The sequence below is a fragment of the Ambystoma mexicanum genome, chromosome 8 (genome assembly GCF_040938575.1).
Source record: "Ambystoma mexicanum isolate Mex_15411 chromosome 8, UKY_AmexF1_1, whole genome shotgun sequence".
Taxonomy (NCBI): domain Eukaryota; kingdom Metazoa; phylum Chordata; class Amphibia; order Caudata; family Ambystomatidae; genus Ambystoma; species Ambystoma mexicanum.
The window spans coordinates 629,576,003-629,595,571 of NC_090929.1; the positions used below are offsets into that span (position 1 = coordinate 629,576,003).

At 46.6% G+C, this 19,569-nt stretch overlaps 1 protein-coding gene across 10 annotated transcripts in view; it reads right to left on the reverse strand.

Moving 5' to 3' along the window:
* EIF4G3 (eukaryotic translation initiation factor 4 gamma 3) overlaps positions 1-19,569 on the reverse strand; it is a 4,880,525-nt gene that overhangs the window by 4,772,009 nt on the left and 88,947 nt on the right. The window lies entirely within an intron of this gene.

The following is a 19,569-nucleotide window of genomic DNA, read 5'->3' on the forward strand; positions in this document are numbered from 1 at the left end:
GCCTTTTCACCATAGGCCATTTCGTGTAGGTACCTTGGTTTTCCCCTCTTATTACGTTCTCTCCCACCCACACTTACTCTTTCCTTCCATCTCTCCTCCTCCCCCGCATACACTTGAAATAAATAAAACTATAAAGTATGTTATTCCTCACTCCTAAAAAAAAAATATATATTAAAAAAAAAAAATGGTCACAGTCTCGAGAACATGCGATTTAGGATATGTCAGAAGTTTGATTTGTCCTTGCAACAGTGAAATATTTCTGTGAAAGCGGCTTCATTTTTACCAATGATCTCCAGTTTTGGTATGGCAGAAGGGACAGTTGAGACTTTCAGATTCTCTCATAACCTCCACAGCAGTTATTGACCAGCTTCAAGCAAGTTATCTTGTAGCATTTGGACAATGCACTGTATGTTTATTCAAAGGATACAAATAAATGATAGAAGAAAACTTCTTTGTTAATGACTCTTACAACAGACGTCATTTCATAAATCCTAAAAGGGAGAGACCTTTCCCAGCAAAGCAATCAAACTTTTTTTTTTATTGTAAAACTTCAGTTCAATACTAAAATATCAAACTTGTTACATTCCCATTTGTATCCCAGTCAAAGTAAAAAAGGAAAGACAATATCTTTGTGCTTATTTGTATGGATGCTCCTCCGATTTCTCATGTGTAAAGTCATTCATGTGTCACTTTAAGTTGGGTCTGTACCCAATATCATATCAAGGAAGTCGATTAGGCTACATGATAGCATGACGTTTCTACTAGCTGAAACGAGATCCCACCATTCTTCAGCATCGTAGTTTTAAATGTTCTGAGATGCAGTTCTCGCTGAGTGATGAGATCAGAGCATGCGGTTATAAGATGTTTTAGAGACTCAACTTCGCCCGTTTCACAAAACTTACATTTGTTGGTAGCAGTATCTTTGTTTCGGCGCATCCATAGCATTTCTCTGGTGTTCAATGCATTTAATCTACATCTTAGAAACTGGTTCCTGTGATGGCGTGAAGGACAGTTTATTATTAGGTACTTTGGTTGCATATGTAGTTTCAACATGCTCAGTGAAACAGGGAGAGTTGATTTAAGAGATGCTCGGTGATCGTAGGTGGCGATCCAATCCCAGGTCTCTAATTATTTTTTGGCATACTGGGGTCGGTCGAGCAACTCGTCGAGGCTTATATTGGCAGCTTCCATTATCATTTTTATTTTTAACTTCCATGATTGAAGTAGTCTTGATTCTGCTCGTTCATTTCCGTTGTTGAAGATTGGATATGCTGGAATTTGAGAACCAAGCACCACTTTCCTCAATGACGATAAAGATTTCCATATTATCGTCATATAGAGCGAATTCAGTGCCAATTAATATCTTAATGCCACTATAGAGATGTATTTGGGGAGCCCCAAGGCGCGTCTCCAGAACCTGCCTTCGAGTTTCTGCCAGAGGCGATGGTCAAGATTCCAGCCTGTTTCTCCACCAAAGGTTATTGTGGGGATGAAACGTTATAATCGGAGCAAATGAGAATTTTCCGTAATCTTTGTTGATTTTTGCTCCTTGTAGACCTAGTTTATTGGTTCTTTCAAGTAGGTCAATTGTCCATGCGGATTCACAGATGGAGTTGTTGACCATTATTCCCACATATCGTATGGATTTTGCGATGCTTAGAGGCACTTTTTCAATTGCCCATCTGAAGTTTGTCTTTTCTTGTTAAGACTTTTTCCAATGCACATGATCTTGGTTTTCACCGCGTTTAGATTCAGGTCATTGTCTTAAGTACTCATTTAGACTGAGCAGTAGATGTTGCAGACCTATCTGAGTCAGGTCAATCAGTACAATATTGTCTGCATACACAAGGCATTTAATAGGAGTTCCGTTTGTCCTTGGGGAGAAGCAGTGGGCTGACTCCAACCACTTAGGTAAGTCTGAGATGAATAATTTGAAATGCTCAGCTGCTAATGGGCAGCCCTGCTTTACTCCTTTATGCATTGGTATTGGTTGGGTCTGGACACCTCACGAGTTCACTCTTACTTGGACTGTAGTGTTAGTATGCAGGGCTATGAGTGGGTCTAGTATCTGAGCAGGGCAATTCCACCCTCAAAGTTTGGACCAAAGCTTTTCCGCAATTTATTGCGTCGAACGCTGGTCTAAGGTCGATGAAGGCGAAAAATACTTTGTTCTTCGACTCCAGGGTGTCTAATTTTAATTGTTAGTAGTGTGAGATTTACATCAACCCCTACTTGTTCCGTAAAGCCAGTTTGTCAGCAGTCTATTTGCTTTGCCCTGGACGCCCATGCCGTCAACTTCAATCGAAGGAAGGAACCAAATATTTTCCCCATAGTGTCTAGAAGGGCAATAGGACGATAGTTAGCCGGATCGTCTCGACTGCTCTTCTTATAGACCGGGACAACTATTGCCTTTGCCCATGAGAGAGGCGTTTTCATTGATTTTGAAATCTGACTGAATAAACCTTCCATAAATTTGGCCCATTGATGTTTGTGTTTCTTTAGCATGATGTTAGAGATTTGGTCTGGACCTGCTGCTCGCTAGTTCTTTAGCCTTTGAATTGCTATTTCAAGGTCTTTGCGGGAAGGTGTTATCTCCCAGGCTTTTACAGTATTTTGTGGATTATTTTGTACTTCTTGATTAGGCATTTCATATATAGTTGTGAAGTACTCGACCCACTTCGAGCTTGGAATTTCATTTGAGATATTTGGAATGGTTTTTGTATTGCCCTTATTAAGAGTGACCAAATCTGACGTGTGTTTTTTGGTGATTAATAGCTTTAACATAGTTTCAGCTCTGTTTTGTTCTGTTACGCTCACCTGGCTCCCACAGAGGCGTCGATCTGAACTGGACAGCTGCAGTCTCCACCAATGTGACGCATAGGGCCGAGATGACGGACTGGACTGGCCCACCTAGCTTCGTTTGCTTGGCCCGTAGGAATATTCTTCTGATGGTTTGAAACGATGAGCACTCCATCCTGCATTGAGCGCAGGGGGGCGTAGATAACCAGTTGCTTCACTGGCTCGAAGGAATTGCTGAGTTCTAGAACAATATTGACTCCGATATTCCCGGGAAGAAGCCGTAATTATATAGTTCATAAGAGCTCAAATGCCGGACTTTCACTCTTGTCCGATTCCTTGCAGGTTGCAGCTTGACCCTACTGAAGAGTTCCTCGTGGCAACCGTTAATATTCTGGTAAGGATTTGTATTATCCAACACAGTTCGATAAAATAATGTCAATATGTAACCTGTTGCTTTCTCCCCTTTTCAGGCACTGAGAGAAAGTATGAAGTCTCGGGGAATAATGCCTCTGGCGGTAAAATCTGGTAACTATTGTGGTGACGAGGGTTCACCTTGTTAGTCCCTTTGTTTCACCTTGCTGTCCTTTTGTTTCCCCTTAGGGGCCGGGGTTCGGCGAAGATGCAGTGGAAGCTGTGCCGACCCTTGAAGAGGAATAGTACCCCCGGTGGTAAAATCAGGTAAGTCTATGGGGGGTATTCCTCTGAGTATTCCCATGGCTCACCTTGTTGTTCTTGTCTTCTCATTAGGTGCCGGAGTGCGGCAGGAACATGCAGGAGGATGCGGTGGAATGTGAAGATGCTGCGAAGGCCGGTGAGTTCAGTGCGGCGCTGCAGCAGGCGAGGCGATGCGCATAAAATAACTTCTTTTTTCCAGCTCGAAGGCGCGATGGATCGGGAATTCAGGTAAGGATCAAAAGGTATTGCTCTTGTTCTAACCTTTTCTCCTTCTTTCTCCCTTTTTCTAGGAGCTCCAAACTCGAGCCGGGCGTGGCAGAAGACTGGATGCAGACTAGCAGGCACGGTGAGCGTTACGCTGCTGGATGCAGAATAACGCGAAGCGTGTGCTGCTCTTTGGGCGGGGTTTAAATAGCCACCAAAGTAGTCCCATTTAAGTATTCCTCCCAAGCCCCACCCGAGTAAAAAAAATAGTCCCTAGGTAAAATAGTCCCTTCCAAGCCTCTTTTGGCTTGGAGCTCTTGCAGCATGGTCTACATCAGGTAAGTTTGCAGCATGGTCTGCATCAGGTAAGTTTTAACCTCTGGCGCCAGGACTGACTCCATATGAGCCTGGCGCCATAGGCCCCAGGACTGCACCCAAATAGCCCCTAGCAGGGGTTGTTGGGCTCGCTTGGGGTAACTTGATGCCTGCTTCCGGGGGTTGCTGGACTTGGTCTGGGTCCCCGGGGGTAGGCATGACAATTACTGATAAATCATAATTGAGGAAGGCATCGTCAATTAAAGTTGTTACAGTAGTTATAAAGTTTGTGGTAGAGATCATTGCTGGGTTCCAGTATCCGTTGATTACAAGTAGATGACACTGGTTGTTAGAGTTCATCGAAACAATTTGAACTAGAGTACCTTGTACAAATGGATTTGGATTTACTGATGCTAGTGGGGTCATCCAGTTATATATGTTCACTAGTGTTATTAAGCCTGAATATGGGCAACCTTTGACATTTTCTGCTGGATTTAAGAAAGTGGTATAATCATTTCGAGTCGGTGCATCGCGGAGCCAGGTTTCTTGGAGGCATATTGCAAAAACTTCATCCAAAGATTCAGTGAAGTTGTTGAACAAGTGAGTGAACCCACAAGTGTTCCAAGAGCGCAACCTCAGTTTAGACCGTGTCACTCATTGTTATTGGCGATGTGCGTTTCTCGAACGAAACTCAATTCTGCTTCCTTCGACTTTGGCTTGGTTTACAGAGTCGCGTTCCCTGGGTGTATGATAGTGATTTTCGCAGGGATGTCTGATGATCTTCACTTTGAGGTACATTTATGTTTGCCTTGCTTTCCAATTTTTCATTTTGGCTCGTGGATTCAGGTTCCAGGGTGATGTCGAATCCAAATACAAGCAGTTCTTCTATTGCTTGTAATAGAATGTTTTTCACTTCACAAGATGTTATATGCAGCAGCACCTAGTCTGTGGTTTTCTCCGTTGCATACTCAATTTTAATGTCATCAGTCGTTATTGTCTGAAGTTGTGGGACACAAGCAAATAATTTCAGGACGTTTGGCTCTGTTCAGGTTTACCTCGTTTTCATTGGTTTGGATGTTTTGTAGGCGAAGTTTCCACAGGCTCATGTTAGATTTTGAGCCTTTGTTGCTGTGTACTCTGGAGCGGTGATGCACTCAGTTTTTCCTCTGGTTCACTGTTCGCTTAGGATTTAACTTTGAGTTTACAAGCGAGTCCTGAGCCTTCGAAGCGTTAATATTTCCCTTTTTTATATGCTTTGAGTTTGCAATTTAATTAATTGGGCTTTTGAGGGAAGTTTCTTCTTTTCAGATTTGTCAATAAATATGGTTACTGGAACCTCAGAGTCGTCGTCATAATCAGCATCGCTTTCAATTGAGTACGTTGATAAATTGCATAAATCCACAGTACTTTCCGCTACCGAGGTAGATTAACTTTTGGGTCATAATCTATACGTCGGCGTTTAGCCGTTTGCTTGTTTGGTGGTTGAGTCGGTCCTTTTCCCTAAACTGGAGTTTTTTTCTTGTTGAAGATCAGGCTGTAGTGTCCCATTTTTTCGGTCGAACAGGCTTGTTTTTTTTGATGTTGTCATATTGCTTATACATTTTTTTTACATACTGACACTTTTTTTGTTGTGTACCTTTTTGTTCACGTGCAGTTGCTTTCTTTTGGTCGATCTTTGGTCCCTTCCGGGAGATGTCATTAGTGGCTATAGTTTTTGCTGGGCCACTGAATATTTTAAACGAGTTTGGTTGAAATCTAGCCGGACCTGGTGTTACCTCTTGTACCGATGGAGCAGCCAGTAGAAGGGCGTTCTCATTATCTGAAGAAACAACATTATCCTTTGAACTTGATGCCACCTGGGAGGCTTCAGGTTCTGGTAAGAAAGGGAGCCGGGGGAAAGGGGTCAGAATTTGCGGCATTTGAAGCCAGAACATTGCTGTTTGAAAAGGCTACTTCGCTCTGTGTGATGGATGTCGCTCTATGGATCTTTGGGTCGTAATTGGCATTCTTTCTCATCGTCTAACAACCCTTCGATTAAGGTATCGTTTTGACAGTGATGCCTAGCAGCCAGGTCACTGAGTCATTCTTGCCATCTAATCGATAGGTCTGCTTCCTTTGCCATCTGTGTTTGTAGGAATCCTGTAAAGATGTCAATTTTTTGTAACAGATTTTGAAGCACGGCCCCTTGGTCATTCAATAGACCATTTAATGATTCATACAATTTGGTAATGGGAGCGAGAGCAACAGCAGATGCCGCAAGGACATTGTGTATTTGGGTTAGGGCTTCAACATAGATGCTTGAGTGCAGGACAAAGTCTGTTTATCGGCTCTTGTCCAGTTGAAGAGGTATTCGAGCAATCCAAATTGAACGGTGAATCAAGTGGAGAGTAGTTTGTTATGTTGGGCGGTTGAATTTCTTCATGAGAGGGCTTGATCTGAGCTTGAGGAGTACTTGAGTGCACCACTTGTGGGTCCTGATCTCTTGGGAGAAATTGAGATTTGGACTTCAGCTCAGCTATGTGTTGTAATCGTTCCCTTGCGATGGAACTCGTTTCCAAGTCTGATAGTTTTTGTGCCGACGATGGCATGAGCTGGTCAGAAGGGTGTCTTGGCAAGACTTTAGGGCACACGCCCGCTTCCTCTGGGGCTTAACAGGGATAGCTACTGCGATTTCCTTGATCTGAAAAGTCAGGCATTTGTCTCGGCATAGGAATAGCCCCCTTATTCTTTGCTGTCAGCATTAGGGATTGCAGTGGTGTCTCGTGGATTTTGGCTAATGTATGTTCTTTCTGGGGAAGAGGCTGAGCGCAGACTATTGCAGGATCTGTCGCCGTTAATAGAGGTAGGCACATTGGGATGCAGATTGGAGAGTTAGACAGTATCTTTGACAATGGCGTGCCTTTACTTGTGATTTTGGGTAAATCAACTTCTCTTGAGTTCGAAGGAGAAATCGGCCGCACCACATCACTTGAGCTTGTACAATTGACAATAGTATGTAGACCCTCAACATTTGGAAGGCGTAATAATTCGTCGTCACTCGCCACAAAAGGGGAAGATCCCTTATCGTTGAAAAGAATGAGTTTTCTGGGTCCTACGGCCGTCACCTCTGAACGAGGTCCACTTGGGTATTCAATATTCCCATCCAGACTGGGTCGAATGACTGCATTGCTCAGAGAATGGAGCACAGTCACTGAGGGCAAAGAGTTTACAGGCTGGTCGGGTAGCTCTATGTGAGGCCGTTTTGCTGGGACCGCAGTGAGTTCGGAGGAAAGACAAGGAGCTGAGATACTGCCAATGCTGCTGCTTCTACGGCTTCCCCTTCGTTAGCGACTAAATCATCTTGTACAGGAGTAGGTTTCTTGAATTGGCCTTGATTTGTTTAACGAGATGATTTACTGTCAAATCGAGATTTGAATCCGGCTGATGGTCGAAGGAACAGGGATGCAGTTCGCATTCGCAATTCGGCACTGTAACGCTCACCTGATTCCCGTAGAGGCGCCTGTCTTGACTGGGCGTATACCGTATCTTCAAAGGTGATGTGTAACACACGGTTGGCTCTTTGGGCTGGACCTCTGTGCACTGTATGTCTGACTCGAAGGGTAAGATGTCTGCAGATAGAAAATATGGGATTAAGGAACTGGGTTATTGAATGTCTCTCTCTTCTCCTGTAGAACCCCAAAGGTTAACGCTCTCACCTTAGGTAAGTGAACGCCGTGCTCTCCATCTGCCTCGGGGCAGGGTGCTGTAACCAGTTTCTTCACTGGATAAGGGGAGCAGGCCTCTTGACTTCAGAGGACTGCTGTCCGTCGTTTACTGCACGAACGGTAAGTTTCGAGTAATTCTAATGTCTTTAAAGTCTTTAGTAATGATGTTTCTTGTTTTGCAGGGTTCCGGCGATGGCGGATGACGGGCTGAAGTGAGTTGAAGATGGAGCCCGTGTGATGAATAGAAGCGCCTGGAAGCACGTAAGCGCTTGTTGCCTGCTTCACGATGCGCTCTGTCTTTTTATTTTGCAGGTACAAGTTCGGAGCGGCTGCAGGGTGCCGGAATACCCACTGGGTTAGATGTGGAAAGGAGTAATGGCATGTGAGTATTAAAGTTCCCCAATGTCTTTAAACGCACCTTGTTTTGTCTTTCAGATGCGGGATGCAGCGCCGAAGGCCTCCGGAGCGTGCGAAGAGTAGGTAAGCTTTTGTCTTTCAGATGCCGGAATGCAGCGCGAGGCGTTGGCGACAGCCGATGGACCAGGTAAGTGAAGAGCCGTCACTGAAGACCGTAATGCTAACCTGTTCTTTCTTGTCTTTATAGGTGTTGCTGAAGACTGGATTCAGGATGGTAAGCCTTTTTCCTTAGGCCCAGGATCAGATGCACAAGACACGATGAGCGTTCTGCTGCAGAGGATGCAGAATAACGCAAAGCAAGATTCATCCATCGGGTGTGGTTTAAATAGCCTCCTGTAGTGCTTAGGTGTCTCCTTCCACAGCCACGCCTAGGTAAGAAAAGAGTTCCTGCTTTCCAGAAGAGTTCCAGTGTTCTGAATCTAGGGAGTGGCTCCTGCCCCACCCAACAGGAAAAGTAGTTCCAAACAGAAGAGGATCAGAGGCTCAACTGGCAGGCAAGTAGGCAGCATGGTCTGCTGCAGGTAAGTCCACCCAAGCATTATGAGCCCGGCGCTTCCAGCGCTGGGACTGGGCATATTTATGAGCCTGGTGCCACTGGCGCCAGGACTGGGTCCAAAAGGTCCCAATTGGGACTGGTTGGCACTCGGAACCTGGGTTATGGATCTGCTTCCAAGGGAGTTGGGAAAACCCTGACCTTTTGGAAGCAGAGATCATGACAGGCACATTGTGACATGAGTGCACTGTTTGCAGAGCGGAAAGCGGATCGAGTGAGACTAGCACAGCAGGTAATGTGGAAGGTGCAAGTAAAGTACGGCTTGCTAATTTGCTTACCTTTGTTCCTGCTGGGGCTTTCATCGCCATCCACGGGTTCAACATTCGCCGATGTTGAAGTATTTTTTTTTTTCGCGTCTGAGGGCCTTCGACCATCAGAGTCATTTACACGAGACAAGTCGGGACAAACGGAAAGGCGGATGCACAGGCGGCGGACTGGGGGCAGACTGGACTCTGCACCAGACTCCGCGCCACGCTCCACGCACTGGAAAGGTTTTTAAGGAATGAGTTAGTAGAGGTGAAAATAGGACTGAACATGTCGTGCAGCTCCTCTCAAGCCAAATAACCAACAGAGACTGGGGGCAGACTGGACTCTGCACCGGACTCAATCGACTTCCAACATTTAAAGTTACTCACCATAATGACTAATGCACTCCCAGTTAGCCCACTTTCCTCCACACTATAAGGGTGCCCCTCCATAGAGACGGGACCAGAACCTTTTTCCCCTAAAAAAAAAGTGCTTTTCCATTTTAAATTTCAGGCACATGTAGGTGCAGCTACCGGTGCCGTGCCCCCATAAGCCGTGCCCCCATAGCCCCCACCCTCTAGCGCCTTGCCTCAGTCCCCTTGTACGTGCCGGATGGCTAATTTAGACTACTTATATGGGGCGTGGAGGAGGAGTATTGGGGAGTAAGAGGACGGAGGGTCGTGTGGAGGTAAGGGAACTATGCACTAGGAGTATGTTCATCACTACAGTGAGTAAGCTTTAATTACTCTTACGTCATGTCCCCTTTTGTCCTTACTGTATGGCCGATTATAAATGATATAGCCCTTAGGGAGGAGTGTGATAGTTTACTTTGCAAAGAGGTTTTTGGAGGACCGCTTGGCCTGTCTCTAACATCCAAGTAGTAGTGCTTGCCAAATGTTGATGTGGCCATTTAACTGAGAGCCTGCCAAGGAACCGGTCTCTGGACTGCAACAGCTGAAGCCTTCGCTCTCACAGCGTGTGCATGCATATTTGTCAGGCACAGCTTTTTCTGAAATGTGTATGATTCTAATATAGCTGCCAACATCCACCTGGCTATTGATGCCTTGAACTACCTGTTAAGCAGCAGCAAATGTGACCAGCAGGACATCAGACTTCCTGAACTGCTTCGCCTAGTCCAGGTAAAACTTAAGTGTTCTAATATCCAAGCAATGTAATGGCCTCTGCATATCTGACTGAGGATAAGGAAGGAAGGTTGGGAGTACGTTTTACTTTATGACGTGAAAGGATGAGACTACCTTCGGCAAATAGGTTAGGTGCTTTGTAATGACCATCTTGTTCTTGTGAGAGATTGTGCATGGCTCCAAAGACACCAGCGCCTGTATTGCATTGATGCATCAGGCAGACGTGAGGACAGACAAAAGCGCGGTCTTCAGTGTAACCCATTTGAAATCCGTGGTAGCCATGGGTTTGAAAGCTTTATGCATTAGCGCTGCCAGTACCACATTAAGGTCACACATCAGATGTGGTCTTTTGACCGGGGGTATAATATAGCTAGTCTCTGCAAATGTCTCTTCTGGACCAGATTGGACGTGAAGAAAGATTGAATCTCTGTATTCCTGTATGTTCCAATGGCCGCTAAATATGCGCAACACGTGTCTACCTGCACTCCTGTGCTCCCCAAGTGTGTTGAGAAAGAGGAGACTTGATCTAGCGTGCAAGAGGCTGGGTCCACCTCATTGCCTCTGGCCCAGTAACAAAAACTGGACCAAATACTTTAATACTGGATCCAAGTTGACTCGTCCTAGTGTTCTGAATAATCTCCATATTAGTCTGCGGCAGTCCCACATGGTGTATTTTCAATTGCTCAGGTACCGCCTCCCCACTGCTGTGAGAAGCTAAGGGGCCCATTATCTTCAGAAGAATTGGGCCCCAACTTGCCATCCTAACCAGGTCAAAGTACCAGATCCTGGCTGGCCAGTCTGGGACCATCAGAATCATGCAGCACAGTCTCTTGGAACTTCTGCAACACCCTCTCAATCAGCTCCTTTGGAGGAAAAGCATAACACCATAGGTTGTTCTAGGTGGTGTGGAAGGCATCCCCTAGCGAGTGTTTGCCCGTTCCCATCCATAAGGCAAAATGACTGCATTTCGAGTTGTTCTCTGAGGCGAAAAGATCCACCTCTGGGGGCCCCCCCATCCCGTGAACAGATCGTTGAGAACCCATGAACACACCTCCCATCCATAGTGGTCTACCTGGAAGCTGCTCAGCCTGTCAGCCTCAGAGTTGCTCTCGCCCAGAAGGTGAACAGCGGTCAGGCGATTGCTGTGTTCCAAGGCCCACTGCCAGATCTGGATAGTCAGGTTGCACAGCAGAGGAGACCTCATTCCTCCCTGCTTGTTTAAATAAAACATGAAAGCAGTGTTGTCTGTTCAGACATGGACTGACTTGTTCGAGATCAGCAGAAGAAAGGCCTGACGTGCCAAATGAATCGCTCAAAGCTCCAGGATGTTCATGTGCTGGAATTGGTTCCGAGAAGACCAGAAGCAGTGAATTGCATAGTCGTCTAGCATGGCTCCCCAGCCATCTAGAGAGGAGTCGGTTTTATGATCACTGATACCTCCGGTTGGCGAAAAGGAGACCCTTGCCGTAGGTTTTTTTGTTGCCTCCGCTAGAGGTCTGTCATCACCTTCTTCAGGTCTATCTGCAAGCCTAGTGTTAGGGAGAATTCTCTCTTTAGGCTGAATTTCCTAACCTAGTGAGTCCCCCAGCAGCTTTGCTGGATTTCTGGAGTTTGTTTTTTTTCTCCTGTCAAGAGTGAGACTCTTTCTCCCACTCTTGGACATGATTTATGGTGTTCCTTTGACTGTTAATGTGTTTTATGGGCTATGGGGTCCTTCACTCCATAGGGTCTCATGTGTTTTTACTATGTGTGTTACACAGCACCCTCCGTGCAGTAACACAGGGGTGTCATAGTGACACCCCACCATAGACTCCATACCCTGGGACTGACTACTGTCTCCCAGGGCATGTAAAGTCACCATTGGCTTTACTAGTCCCAAATTATTATCAGAAACCAGTACAAACCATCATATTGTGGATGTACTGGTCGGGGCAATTTGATTGCCCCGGGGTCTGTTAGTCGAGGGGGCACGTCTCCATCCCCCCTGATCGAGTTTTGGCTGGTGGCAGTGGATACTACTTTTTATATTCGACTGCGAATATATCCCAATGGGATTTTCTCATTGTTCGAGGATACCAACTTTAATTATTTAATTCTCATAGCCTCGAACATACCGCCGGTTTATTTATTTAATATTAATTCGCCGGTTGGTATTTTTTGCCAGGACTCGATTCTAAAATGGCGTCAGTGTTCTCTACTGTGACTCCAACCCAAGTCGAGCCCTTTGTTCCACTTTTTGGCGGGCTTCTCCACAGAAGCCTCCAAAAGTGGTGCCACTCTGTCTGGGTATCACAGGGGGTGTGGGAGGGGGTTTAGGCACCCTGGACTGAGTTACCTTGGTAACTCAAGTCGCACTTGTGTGATTGGCCCAAGTGGTGAGCCGGCCGGCTCCCCACTTAGCATGTTTGATTGACAGCTGAGTGAATGGGGGTGTGCTGCATAAACGCAGGGCTTTGGGGACTGGAACTTCAGAAGTCGCCACAGGACCTGAGAATCCGATGAGGGAGAAGCTGAGCCGACCTATCACGACGACACCACCGGTGGAGCCCTGCGGAACCGACTCACCACTTCCCGATGACAGAGAAGATCTCCCGGCTGGAGAGGCTTCTTCCGCTGACTGGTGGGCACAACCAGTTTACCTTCTTCTCTTCGCACCCCAGACCGGCTTGTGGTCGAATTGCCCGTGCCAAGCACCCCGGCAACCGGATAGCCACTTACCACTGGACCGCGAACTAAAGGACCGCTCCTTTTACCCGAGAACTCTGCGGCTGGTTTCTTCCCTGGCAGTGCAATGGACTCCCGTCTTCCTCCCCGACAAGATCCTCTCTTCCCCCGGACGAAGCACCGACTTGCATCCGCTGCCAGGAACAACTTGCCCCTGCTGGAGTATTCTCACCACTTTAAGGTACCGCGTCCGCCAGGCCTCCCTTTCTAAAGATTGCTACAAGGTAATAATAACCCCTTAACCTTCTGGACTGGGCTGGCCGCCTTGACCTTCTAACTGGTCCCTTTCTTTGGCCAACTCTTTTTGAACCGTTACAAGACTTGTGCACTGCAACCGTGTGACCTTGGACACATTTCGTTTTGATCCTCTTAAAGTGGATCCGGCCTACTGAACTCTAACTTCACGGTTTTACTTTGCCTTCCTCTCTTGTTGTGTTCTTGTAAAAGTTTTGGGATCTGTTTCAATTTATTCTCTGCTTTTCTCTCCCTTTTAAAACGAATTATTATAGTGCCATCTGCGTTAAGCGCTCACCGCTGTCTGAAAATAAGTGGGGCTTTACTTAAGACTTGTCTAATATTCTTCTAAGGGAGTGTATATCTTTTAGTGACCGTGTTTTTGAATTGCTTACTATTAGTGCCTGTGTGTTTTTCTAGATGTGGTTTTAAATAAAAAAATATTTCTCTTTTACACCAAGCCCTGGTCAGTGTTTACTTGTTCTACTGTGTTCTTTTGACCTATTGTGAATACTCTGTATACTGCCTAACTCTTCTTGAGGGAAGTCCGACTGCTCAGCCACAGCTACCAAGTGAATCTGTGTGGTACAGGCTGCTACCAAGTGGGTTTACTGCCAAACACCTGTAGTCTTAAATCTTTTGCAGTGGTCCCAGAGGGAACTGCACAGGTTTCTGCCTAACACCTAGCTCCTGATGCCAAGCTGACAACAAGTGCATCTGCAGCCGTCTCATCTTCAATCTGGCATGTGGTACTGTCATGAGGCCTAGCAGATGTTACCACCCTGCCGATGTCGCCTGCCTGTTGAGGAAGTAACCAGTCATTTTGAGGATCGCAGTGATCTCGTGTGTCAGGGAAAACCCTCTGTTCGTGTCCCATGTCAATCCTAGGAAGATCAAGGACTGAAGGAAGAAACTCCGACTTGGTCAAATGAACTGAGAAGACCATGTTGTAGATGCAGAGGCAAAGCATCTGCATCGTTCCATGCGCCACCGTTTGTGAGCTGCCCCCGACTAGCTAATCGTCCAAATATGGGTAGACATGGTGAACCCTAACTCGGAGCAGCCCTTCTACTGTGTTAGTTGTGAACACACATGCGGCAGAGTCCAGACGATACTACGTACTAGAAATGTTGGCTTATCCCTGTGTGCACCAGGAATTGCCTGTGCAGCTGCCAAATCAGGACGTGCAAATTAGCATCTTTAGGTCCAGGGAGCACATCCACTCTCCCTTGTAGGGGAGCCTCAGTGATCTGTGCTGCCGTTATCTTGAATGTTTTAAGTGGAAGGTAAAGATTGAGAAATGATGGGTCAGCACGACCCTCAGGCCTGCCCGGTTCTTTTTAGGAATGGCAAAAATCCTGGAATTGTATCCAGATCCCCTCTGAGCCGGGGGGTACTTGCACCAATGCATTGCTCTGAATGAGAGATTATTTCCGCCAGAAGTGCTGGGGAACCGATCTGAAGAAGTGGGAGAGAAACTGCATCTGGGAAGGGAACTTGAGTTGAAATCTCAGACACCACTGAAGAAACCTCATAATTTCTGAAAAGACAACACCATTGCTGCTTGTGGAGAGCGAATCTGCCTCCCAATGGGGAGGGGTGGACCTGGACACCACCCTCATTGCTTCTTGGTGTCTGAGGCAGGGATTGAGGGGGACTGAAAGTACCCTGTGTTAGTGGTGCGCTGATGCTTACGCCTTTGCAGATTGGGTGCCCTCTCCAGCTGCCTAGACCGTCGTCCCTGAAAGACCTTGAACCTGCTGAATGAGCTGTTCCTCTGGTCCATCTGCCCTGAGACAGGCCGAAATGACTTAGCTGGCGGTTTCGCCAAACTAGCTAGCGATTTCAGTTTGTGTGCTCGTTTTTTTCTTGTTGAGCTCTCGTCCGTTTAGCAGTGCAAGAGCTCTACCCCCTGAAAGGGGAGATCCAGTATGTGCTCCTGCACATCTGCGTTAATTTTGTGGCATGCAACCATGCCGATCTGCATATATCCGTGGCAATACAGGTGCCCCTTCCTGCAGTATCAATGTGCACCACTGCTGACTCAAGCAGGTCCTGCGAGACTAGCTTTTCCTCTGCTATCGCTGCCTTGAACGCCACCCACCTATGGACAGGGAGATCTGCCAGGAAGTCTGCTATCTCCATCCACAGCTTTTGGTTGGCAGCTGCCACAATTGTGTCTGCGTTCGACTGCTTAAGATGCAGCCTTGAATTGAGGCAGACACATAGGCCTCTAGCAGTTTATCTTCTTTACTTAGTAGAGCCGCAGCTGACAATCCTGACGTAGCTGGGAATTGGTTTGGCGTACATAGAAGCTGTAGCAATTACAGAGTGCCACTGAGTGTGAAGAAAGGAGCTGGATCTCCTCCCACTCTACTTGGCATCCAGCCTTTTGTTGACTAGCTGTGCGGAAGAGGCCTGGATGACACCTTTTTTCACCATGTTGGACACGTCCTTTTGTAGTGGTGTGGCGGACCTACTGTGCGCCTATAGTGATAACACATCAGACTCTGGCTGCTCCTGTTGTGGTAATCCCCAGAAACTCATCCAGACCCTTCATTCTGAACGGGAAGGCGTTTACAGACGCAGAAGCCGCCACTTCCTCGTCATCGTACGTGTCCTGCTTGTCTGCCTGTCTAACTAGGTATCCATGTTGTGGTGCATCCTTGTGTCCCAGTAGCCGGGACCATATCTGCAGCTGCATTGGTCCTCCTTCAGCTTGGGGTGAGCTATGCCCCGCTGCATCCCAGAAAGAGCTCCCCACTCAACCGGATGAAGCCGCTGTCGGATGCAGCGGAGCAGGCTGAGCTGGAACCTATTGGAAAGGAGGTGCCTGTGGTGTGGCACTACCTCACTAATCAAGGTTTGAAGGAACCCCATCATCTGCTGGAACCTCAACCCCCATGAACCTGTCGAAGAATGTATCTTCACAGGCAGTGGTCGACTTGGACAGAAGCAATGCTCTTCTACTGTTCCTATATGTTTATTTTAAAAAGAAACCGTTCTGGAATGGTTTCTTTATAAAAATGAAAGTGTAAGAAGCAGTTGAAAATTGTACTTCAGAGCACTGCACTGATCGTTCAATTAGACAGCAGGCGCATTTATTTGAGGGTTTGTATTGTGCATGGGAGGCTGGCGATGGGGTTTGTGAGGAGCGGGGCAGGCCAGCAGGGAACATAGTTCCACCATTTCTTTCCGTTTACTTCGACCACCTTTTACAGGGAGGTGCTGTCAGCGACGATACCCGTTTCTGAGTCAAACCAGCTAGGCGCCATTTTGCCCCATTGTGCCATATTGCAAGCAGAGCTTCTGTCAGGAATACACAAGAAGCTTATGTCTGGCCCTCGAGCGGAGGCCCGGTACAGGAAACCACCTCAGGGAGGGATCCCTGGTAGGCTCGATACCCCAATGATTGCACCCAGTAATCGTGGTATGTGTAGGTGTCCCCCCCTCGTGCCCATGCCCGGTGCTAGAGCAAGCTTGCGTCTCGGGATGTGTCCCGGTGCGAGGGCCTTTCTTCCCCTCCGCTGTTGCCTCGGGAAGCCCCAAAGGCACCTTGGTCCGTTGACTGGGAGATGTCAGAGCCTCGAAGCCCTGACTGGTACTAGGGTCCTTGGAACCCCTTCCGGCTGGGAGGACGCCCCGGAAAGGAATCCCCCTTACGGGGTGTCTTAGTAAAGAAATATGGCGCTTACCTTGTCAGACTTGGCCTTGCATTGCACAAAGTCCTTCAGATGGTCTGGAGGGGACGCCGCGAAGATCTCCCTCCACCAAGGGAAGCGATTTTTCAGTGAGTGTGGAGTAATTGCGTCACACAACGCGCAGTCTTCCCATCCATGATCTGTGCCTAAACACTCAGGACCTGCCTAGGGATCTGCAGCTACCCCCCCCCCCGCACCTCCCATCAACATCAGACTTGCCCCAACGTCCCTACATTTCAGAAAAGAACTCAAGTCCCACCTCTCCAAGGTGTCTCTCCTCAACAACTAGGCAATGACGTCACCCCCTGCCCCTCCCTCGTGCCAACTGTCTTGCTAGACGCCACCCGGCACTCTCCTCCCCGGCACCCTGTACAGCTGTACCCCTCCTCTGTCTCCCCCGCTATATAGATGTTCTGCTGTATACCTCTAAAAAGTGCTCCGTTATGCATCTGTACTGTTGTATACCTCTGTAAAGTGCTATGTTGCTTCTCGAAATTAGGTGTGCGCTCAATAAATACCATCATAATAAACACTGGAGGAAAAGAACCCTTGCAAAAGGAGAACCTGCTGAAGCCTGGCGAGGCCGACATGCGCTTGGGCAGTCAAGGAACTGGAAGACAGTAAGGATTTAAAAATTATGAGCGGGAAAAGCAGCTGCCGCGAAAATAGAAACATTTTCTGCAAGCACACTAGAGGAAGGTCTGTTCAGTTCAGCGCGGAAAAGGGGGCCGAGGCAAGACGCCGATGGGAAGGGCTATGGTGGCGTGGTCATGCCCATAGCCACGCCTACGCATGCCTGAAATCTAAAGGGGGAAATGCGCCCATACAGTATGGAGGAAAGGGGATGGGACATAGGAGTAATTGGTTACACATAAAGGTGTGCTTTTCTAATATCTAAGCACTCACTTTCATGGTGGTAAAATACATGTTTTAACAGTGATGTAGATTATTTTCTTGGAGTCAAATTCAAAGAAATGCCAATCTTACAAAGTATGGTAAGCATTTTTATGAAGTACTATTAAACCAGCAAACACCCACTACAGTTGGGCAGAAGCCTTCAAAATTAAATACATAAAATAAAAAAAATAAAAAGCACCAGGTGCAAGATTTTGAATGAATCTTGGTAACCTTCCAGGATGTGCTTACAGCCAGGCAAAGCAACTGCAACAGGGGAAGGAATGTACTATGTGTGTGTTCATATTAGAACATGTACAAACCTTGCCCCTGGAGCACAGTAAAGCAAATTACAAAACAAATGAGAACCATTATAAAAATAAAAAGCACAAAGTAAGCATAAACTAAAAACAAAAAAATTAGGAATAGGTAGAATGCATTGAGAGGTTTATAAACCAAAGAAAAGCGGCAATAAGACCAAAAACAATACATTTAGGATACAGGAAGGTCCTCACTTCTCTGCGAAAAATATTAAGCATAAATGTCTAAACTAAAGTTCCAGGAAAGGACCATCAGTAACAGGGATCTGCAAAACTAATGTGTTGCGGGAATGTGAAGCTCAAGAGCCACCCAACAATAAGAAATGTGGCTAGGTTGCTGGACAGTCAAAATGCGGGCTTTGCAATTCAGACTCCCAGCTTCAAAGGAAGCCTGGATTCTAGGAGTAGCCAGTGAAGGGATGCGAAAAACAGAGTGATGCAGTGAAACGTTTGCCTTGGTTATAGACAGTTGAGTGAAATGCGGAGCATAGTGGCTGCCTTCAAAATTCAAACCAGAAGCAAGTGACCTCATCAATATGGGGTAGTTAACGTGCTTGCAGTGCTGAGCGAAATAGTTGAGCAGGAAGGCTGTGGTTTTACTTTGCCTAAGAAAAGCAACTGGTATTGCGGTTTCCTATTCATGTTGGACGTTTAAAGTTTTGTGTCCAACAAATAAACCTAGGGAATTGGACGTAGGTGGCAAGAAAGGGGTTAATACCCTGTGGAGGGCAATGGGGGGGCTGGGGTTGAGCAGTAGCCAAGTTTGTACCAACTTGGACGATTTTATGACATGAACAACCAACTCAGTCTTTGGAGGTGTTAAGTTTGCATCAGTCTGAGACATCCACGACATTGTCCGGTAAAAGCAAAGGGGGTGGGGGCGGGAGGGCACAACCTCTATGGAAGGAACACAAAGATGCAATTGGGAATCTTCTGCAGGTACTGATGGAAAGGGATACTACACCCAGCAATCAGATCTCCCAACGGATGTACGTAAAGGTTAAATAATACGGGAAAGGATTTAACCGTTGACCTAGCCAACTTGACAGGCATTGGGTAGATGGGCGGAAAGGTAGAGGAACCTACCAGTAGAGGCTGAAGTCTGTCTGATAGAAAGGATCAAAACCACTCTGATGCCACTGTGCAAAGATAACAAAGAGAAGTACATGGTCCACTGTATCAAATACCACAGATATCCAACAATAGAAGCAGGCAGGCACTCCCACCAACAGTAATTCAGAGGCCATCCATGTGAAGCATAGGGGTCTTCGTAGCATTACTAGATCGAAATCTAGATTGGCAAGATGTTATTCCTTTTTTAAAAATGTTTCCCCCAATAAGAGTCTGCAGCTGAACAGCTACAGATGTTTCAGTCTATTTTCCTAGAAAGTGCAGACTGGTAATCAGCAGAAAGGTACTTAGTCAAGCAATGTCCAAAACGTTTTTTCCTTAAAGCAGAAACACATGTTTTAATAAATGCAGAAATGTTTTTTTTTTAAAATGCTCAGAGGAAGCTACTTAAATTTCAACTGGTTTAAAATAAATGTGACCTAAATAGACCACACAGGGTCAGAGGGGTCCCTGAAAGTTAGTGGATCCGTCACTACCTGCGTATGAGCGATTCATAATTGGTGAGGAAAA